This window comes from Portunus trituberculatus, chromosome 40 (genome assembly GCF_017591435.1).
Source record: "Portunus trituberculatus isolate SZX2019 chromosome 40, ASM1759143v1, whole genome shotgun sequence".
NCBI lineage: Eukaryota > Metazoa > Arthropoda > Malacostraca > Decapoda > Portunidae > Portunus > Portunus trituberculatus.
The window spans coordinates 28140312-28147811 of NC_059294.1; the positions used below are offsets into that span (position 1 = coordinate 28140312).

General features: G+C 40.6%; 1 protein-coding gene across 36 annotated transcripts in view; it reads left to right on the forward strand.

Moving 5' to 3' along the window:
* Positions 1–7500, forward strand: part of LOC123516083 (titin-like) — a 562881-nt gene that overhangs the window by 301870 nt on the left and 253511 nt on the right. The gene's annotated exons all lie outside the window — the stretch shown is intronic.

A 7500-nucleotide genomic window follows, 5' to 3' on the forward strand; every position in this document is an offset into this window, starting at 1 on the left:
AGAATGTAGATGAGGGAAGAGTAAAATGTGAAGTGACAGGAATTTACAAAGGAAGGAAGAGGAAGGGCGATGTGGGACGATAAGGCGAGGAGGAAAGAAAATAGAGTGCAAGAGGGACTAAGAGCGGCAGAGGTGAAGGGTGAAGAAGGAACATGAGAGGGAAAGAAGGGTAGATGAAATAGGGAGAAGAGAGTCATGGAGGAAGGTGATGGAGAGAAAAGGGAATGAGAAGGTGAGTGAGAATGAGGAAGGCAATAGAGAGTAATAAAGAAGGATAGAGGAATGTAGAAATGAGAGAAAGAGATACACAGCTTCTGATATGATTATGTATATGCGAATAACACAAGTTTTCTCATATTTTGTATACGAAAAGAGATTTAGATAGTGAAATGTAATGAAACGTAGAGGTTGAATAGACGTATACCTATATTACATTAACCTTTTCAATACTGGGACACATTTTTACCTGGAGATTTGTTTACGATTAGACTATTTTATTGACATAAGGAAAGGTCTATGGAGGTCAGAATATTAATGACCTGAGTCTTCACTATTTTAATCCCCGTCATTAGTTTCTGAAGCTGTATAAAACCACCAGATAGTAAGCAGAATGAATATAGAACGCGTCATGGTTCTGAAGGGATTAAAAACGAGATTCAAACAGCAGAATATAATGTGTGTCCGTATGTACGTAAATTAAAACTATATATTCCATCCAATTAATCACACAGAGACACTTAACAGTATTACAATTATCATGAAGTGCTAATCGGGGAGTGAGACGCGAGACTAACCCGGAAAGGTACAAAGATGGATGACCTCTTGACGACCTGACGCGTTCCCGAAACCTCAAACTCCCACTAAAAAGTCCCTCTTCATTCTCCCTAAAACTCTCAACTCACACACCACCGCGCGACGCTCCAGTAGATAACTTACGCTCGAGAACATGAGTCTTATTAACTATTCCTCAGTGAGTTGGCGAGGTATTTGTGTTTCTGTGCCAGCGTCGCGGCTCACACACGCTCGCAACGCATTTTTTCTCTTGTTTTTGGTCCATATTTATCATAGAGACACGGAGTCTGAGAGTAAAAGGTGAGGAAACGTGTGCAATACCGCGTCTCCTCTGCCTGAGCGCCGTGGGTGTCAGCAAAACGAGGCGTAAAACATTTGTAACTTAGAACATTGAGACGAAATGAGGGTAACGAGAGGGAAGGCGAGAGGGAGGGAGGGGAAGAGGACGTAGGAAGGACAGGAGAGGCGACGGGTAAGCAAAAAGGAAGGAGAGACTGAAGGACGGAGGGAAGAGAATGAAGGAATGGAGGGATTCAGGAAGAGAAAGAGAAGGAAGGAAATCAGAGTTAAGAGAGGAAAGAAAAAAAAAGAAAAAAAAACATACGGAAAAATATTAAAACAAGGTCAGAAAAGAAGGAAGAGGAATTGAGGAAAAGGGAAGGAAATAGTAAAGGAGATGGAGCAGATGGGAAAGGAAGAAAAGGGAGCAAATAAGAAGAAAGGAGTTGTGGACAGGAGAAACGGAAGAGGTAACAGATAAAAGGAAAGAGAGAGGAAAGGAAATATGAGATGGCGGAGGAGAAGGAGGAAAGGTGAACAGATGGAGGAAAAAGAAAGAAAAGAAAACTAGGGAGGGTGGAAGAAAAGGTAGGAAGAGGGAACAGAGAGTGAAAGAGAGAGGAAAAGAGAGGTGAGAGAGATCAGGGGGTGAAAGAAAGGGAGGAAAAGGGGAAATGGAGGAAAGGAGTGTTGAGGGTAGGAAGGGGATGGAAATAAGGGATGAAGAGGAAACCGATAGAGCCAGAGAGAGAGAGAGAGAGAGAGAGAGAGAGAGAGAGAGAGAGAGAGAGAGAGAGAGAGAGAGAGGGAAAGGAGAGCTATTGGGAGCAAGAGAGAGGGAGGAACTGGGAGCACTGCACTGCGTCTGGCAAACTCTCGTGTCACAGCAATGATTCACAGCCACTTGGTAACAGCACGTGACGCGGCGCTGCACTGCATAGGAGAGCGTGTGGCAGAATCTGTACAGTTGCGGTCAAAAGTCGAGTTAATTTTTGCACATCTTCCTTGTTTTACTTACCTTGTCTCTCAGTTTTCTAAAAAGTGTTATAATCTGCACTGGGATTGGACGCTTTTCTATCCTCATTTCCATTTTTATTTTTAATGCAAGAAGAGAACAAGTGGAGAAAGGTAACAAAAGAGATCCAACAAAAAGGTCCACTTAGATGTCAGTTCACGATCAGGGCCGAGCGAGTTGGCAAAAGATATGAGAATATTGTCTTCAAACTCCTCTCCTAAATGAGTTCAGGTCATAGGTAGATGAAAATGCAGAAGCAGGTAGAGAGTTCCAGAGTTTACCTTCTTCCTCAAGTTTCAGCTTTACTAAACAGTCCTGGATTGGGTCATATGAATCTGTACAGTCGTGATCAGAAATCTGGACTCATTTTCACCGTCTTATTTTTACTGTCCTGCAATTTTTAAACACAGTGATATCCTGTCTAGATTTGTAAAGGAAAAGGAATGTATTCTAAAACATTTTGCACTTCAATAACTTTTTACTTTTAGGAGGCTTCGCTAGAATTTGGTGCTCTTTTCAGTCGTGTTCTTTCATGATTCTGTGATGAGTATTCTGCATCTTGAATAGGTAAAACACACTTGAGGACTTGAGAACATGATTACTTGCTTCTGTGGCCTTGAAATATATGCCCCATGTGGCTCAACATACTGAACAAAAACTTGATAAGTGTTTGGTTACTAGTCGATAATATGAATGGAGACTGAAATAACACAGAGCAAAGAAAAAGCATAGTGTGAAATTTGCCTGTTGACCACTGCTGTCATTCCTTTCCTTGGACCCAGGCCCTGAGTAAAGGCTAAAAAAAAGGGTGTGTCATTTTACTCAACTATTGATCATAATTGTACCGTCCTTCCCTGCAATGCCTGGAACCTCAGAAAAGCCCAGAACGGGAGAAAAAATAATTTACCCTGAAATGACACGATAATTGATTACGGAGGTGGAAAGAATACAATTACATGTCGCCAATTCAAGGTCAGGGAAAAAAAGAGGGATTCTATTTCTGTGAATGACCGACGTCACGTGTGTGTGTGTGTGTGTGTGTGTGTGTGTGTGTGTGTGTGTGTGTGTGTGTGTGTGTTACCGATCTTATCATAAACAAATTTGGAGTGAAGCAATCTATCTTAATCCTTTTTTGCTGTTGTTGTTATCTGTGTGTGTGTGTGTGTGTGTGTGTGTGTGTGTGTGTGTGTGTGTGTGTGTGTGTGTGTGTGTGTTCTTATGCAGTAAACTATCTTATCATAAACAAGTTTGATATTGAGCAATTTATCTTCATTTTATTTTTTTACCATTTATTATTGCCGGAAATAGGTGTGTGTGTGTGTGTGTGTGTGTGTGTGTGTGTGTGTGTGTGTGTGTGTGTGTGTGTGTGTGTGTGTGTGTGTGTCTGTGTGTGTCCGGTGGGCTCGTCGCCACAGCCTTGCCTCGCCAGCACGGGAATAACCTGAAGCGAAGGTAAATAAAGGTGATGAAGTGTATGTTGCAGGTGACAGGAGACGGCTGGAGGAGGAGGAGGAGGAGGAGGAGGAGGAGGAGGAGGAGGAGGAGGAGGAGAAGGAGGAGGGAGGAGGAAGAGGAAAGCCAAAGGGGTGTGTTTCGGTAGCGGGGAGGGGAAAGACTGGGAGAAAGAGGGATGGGTAAAGAGATAGAGGGGAAAGAGGAGGAGGAGGAGGAGGAGGAGGAGGAGGAGGAGGAGGAGGAGGAGGAGGAGGAGGAGGAGGAGGAGGAGGAGGAGGTGCAGCACATTCCATCTTCGTCTTTTCTTCTCCTCCTTCCTTGTTGCCTTGCTCGGAGATTTATTGCCTTCTGTTATCTATAATTTATTTTCAGCGGCTCACTTCATAATTCATTTATATATTTTTCATGTATCTGTCTTTATAATTGTTTGTTACGTCTGTGTTAACTGTTGAATTGCTTGTCTAGGTCTCTCTCTCTCTCTCTCTCTCTCTCTCTCTCTCTCTCTCTCTCTCTCTCTCTTATTTATGCATTAATTACACTTCAGCTTGGTCATTTTACAGGTTAAAGGTGAATTATGAGAACATTCTTTCTTAAAACCTAACCAAAAACAGTCTAAATTATGCTTATGAGTTATAGATTACAAATTAAATTACAATAGAATTACAATTAGAATATAGTTTTGAAGTCTCTCTCTCTCTCTCTCTCTACTTGTCGCATCACCTCCTATCAGGTATTCCTCCTTTCTCCCTTCCCTCCCCCCTACCATCACTCCCCATCCATTCCCCTTCTCTTCTCCCTCCCCGCTGTCGTGCCTCACCCTGCCAAGCGATGGGTATTCTGGTGACACAATTACTCTTCTATATTTACAACTACTGGGACGGAGTCATGGGGGGAGGGAGGGGGGAGGGAGGAGTGATAGTTGGCAGGTAGGGAGTAGAGAGAGAGGAAGAGAGGGAGGGAGGCAGGCCGGCAGGTGGTGTTGAGAAGGGAGCAGGTGGTTCATCAGATTGGTTCACCTCTCCCTGCTTTGACCCTTCGTTTTCCTCCACCTGAGTCTTTATCTAGGGGGTCCTTCATCATTTTCTTCTTCAATCTCTGCTACGTGTGCATATATTCTCCTTCTTTTTCCGTTTTATCGCGTGGTTTTCTATTTTTCTTCTTTTCTTTGATTTTCTTCTATGTTCTATGGCTGCTTTTCTCATTATTTTTTCTTCCGTGTCTTTCAGGTTTTTTTTCTTTATTTTTCTCGTCTATTTCTTATCGCCTGGTTCCTGATTCCTCCTTCCTTTTCAGTCTTATCTACTTTATCCTCTTCTTATTTCTCCTTGAAACGTATTTTATTAAGTAATCAAATAAACATGACAATATTTACCATTCCTTCCATATGTGTTAATTTTTCTCTTTCTCCTTTCCTTCTCTTTATCTCATTATAAGCTACGTGCATATTTTTCTTCTCTGTTCTAACCTTACTTCCTTCTTCCCCTTAGCTTCCATTATATTGGCCATCCTTCCCCTCTCTTCTCTCTTCCCCTTACTCTCTACTCTCCCTCCAACTTTTACCTTGCCAACTACACACCTGCATTTTTTCCTCCTCCTCCTCCTCCTCCTCCTCTTCTTCCTCCTGTTCCTCCTCACCTCCTTGGCTTGTTATTACTGTCATCTCTTCATTCTCATTACTAGTTTCTCGTTATTCGTCTATTTGCCAGCTTCCTTTGTAGTGTTTTGGTATGCTTTCCACGAACATGTCTTGGCGCTTCAAGGTCTGAGCTTCAAGGAATACTGTGTGTGGTATCTGAGTGTAGGAACCAAGATAGTCTGCAGTGCTGTGTCTTCAGAAGTTGAGTAAGTTAGTGAACATTTAGGATAGTGATGGGTGTACAATATTTTAGCTTCTTCCATTATTTTATGTTTGTTTATTTTACATTAATCTTTTATCTGTGTTTGTTTTTGTTCACACGAGTTTATCTATCTGTCTTTTTCGTTATCTCTCCGTTTGTTTATTCATATATTTGGTTTTTACGTGTTTACTTTTCCGTAGGTGTGTACAAAAGAAGCAATGTGTGAATATATAAATGTATAGGTTATTTATTTTTTTTTCGTGTATATTGCTTCATCATCCTCACCGTTGTTTAACTGTTGATTTTTGCCCCTTGTCTTATTTATATACCGGTTTCTTTTTTACTGATTTATGACATTATGCTTCTTTCTTAGTTTCATCTTCCCTTTCTTCCATCACTTCATTCCCACTGCCTTCTATTCTTGTGTCTTCCTTTTCATTCCCTTCTGGTTTTCTTTTTTTCTGGTTTTCTCTTGTCTTCCTCTCCGTCTTGTACCCTTTTCTAATGTCTAATGTATTCGTTCATTTTTTTTTGCCACTCTTGCATCTCTCTGTCTTTCTGTCTGTCTGTCTGTCTGTCTGTTTGTGTGTGTGTCTGTCTGTCTGTCTGTCTGTCTGTCTGTCTGTCTGTCTGTCTGTCTGTCTCTCTCTCTCTCTCTCTCTCTCTCTCTCTCTCTCTCTCTCTCTCTCTCTCTCTCTCTCTCTCTCTCTCTCTCTCTCTCTCTCTTTTAGTCAGGAAATCGCGTGTGTCATCTTTTTTTTTTTTTTTCTTTTCTTATTACCATGTTATTTTGTTTTTCATTTCACCTCATTATTGTTGAAGTTCTCCTTGATGTTCAATGACCTTTAGCTTCACGCCTCTGTGAGTTTCATTTCAATCCACGTTAGTCAGCGATTTTTTCTTCTTTTTATTTTCCAATCTATTATTTACTCCATTTTTTGCGTCGATTCTTTTGAAGTCTCTCTTTAGTTTCGCATAAGAGAGAGAGAGAGAGAGAGAGAGAGAGAGAGAGAGAGAGAGAGAGAGAGAGAGAGAGAGAGAGAGAGAGAGAGAATTATTTGTAAAGTGAAAATAGTAAACAAGGGAAAAATAAGAACGAAAAATCTGGATCCACTGAACCTGAAAAAAAAAAAAACAGATGAAGAAAAAGATAAAAAGGAAAAAAATGCTTCGCCAAGGAAAATAATTCAGGAAAAGAAAGACATTAGCAAGAAAATTAAGTATGGAAAGAAAATAATGAATGATAAATAGATAAAAAAAAAAGGATAAATTGATGAATATGTGGAGTAAAATTGAAAAAAAATATAATGAATGAGTAAATGTGAAATCGATGTCCTGGTACGTAGATATATGAGTAAACACGAAGCGAATACAATAATTAATGATCAAGTCGATAGATAGACGGTACTGACCAACTTTGTACACACACACACACACACACACACACACACACACACACACACACACACACACACACACACACACACACACACACACACACTCTAATACGTTGAAGAAAAGAAAATATGGATACATGAATACAGTTTCTCATATATACGAGTGAAAATGCACTTATATTTATCTGTTGTTATTTTATTCCGTCTTTATTAAAGGCAAATAGATTTTAATTCCAATACATATTTACCTTTTTTTTTTTTTTTTAATTTATACCATGTGGGCTTTTCACGGGAATTTATGGGTTAAAGGATATAGTTTTTGTGGTACCTCCTATCTCAAAGCCCACCCGCTAGGAAACCGTTACCCCGAGTGAGGAAGCCCAGCCTACACTCGGACCGTGGACAGGATTCGATACCCGTGCGCTTGGAGACCCCTCGGACCCCAAAGCACGCATGGTTTCACTGTACCACGGCGGAAATTGAACCTTTACATTACTTCTGTTTTAATCTCAATCTCTTTCTAATCCAGTGAAATAATTAACAGTAGATTTGTGAAAGTTTTTTTTATTTATTTATTATTTTTTTCGCGGAGTGTGCAAAACTTTGGCAGTGTTCGGCGCGGCTCTACATTATTGATGGTTCAGGGACACAAACTCGTATTACTAACTCCTTCAGAACCATGACGCGTTTTCATATTTATTCTGCTTACTATCAGATGATTTTA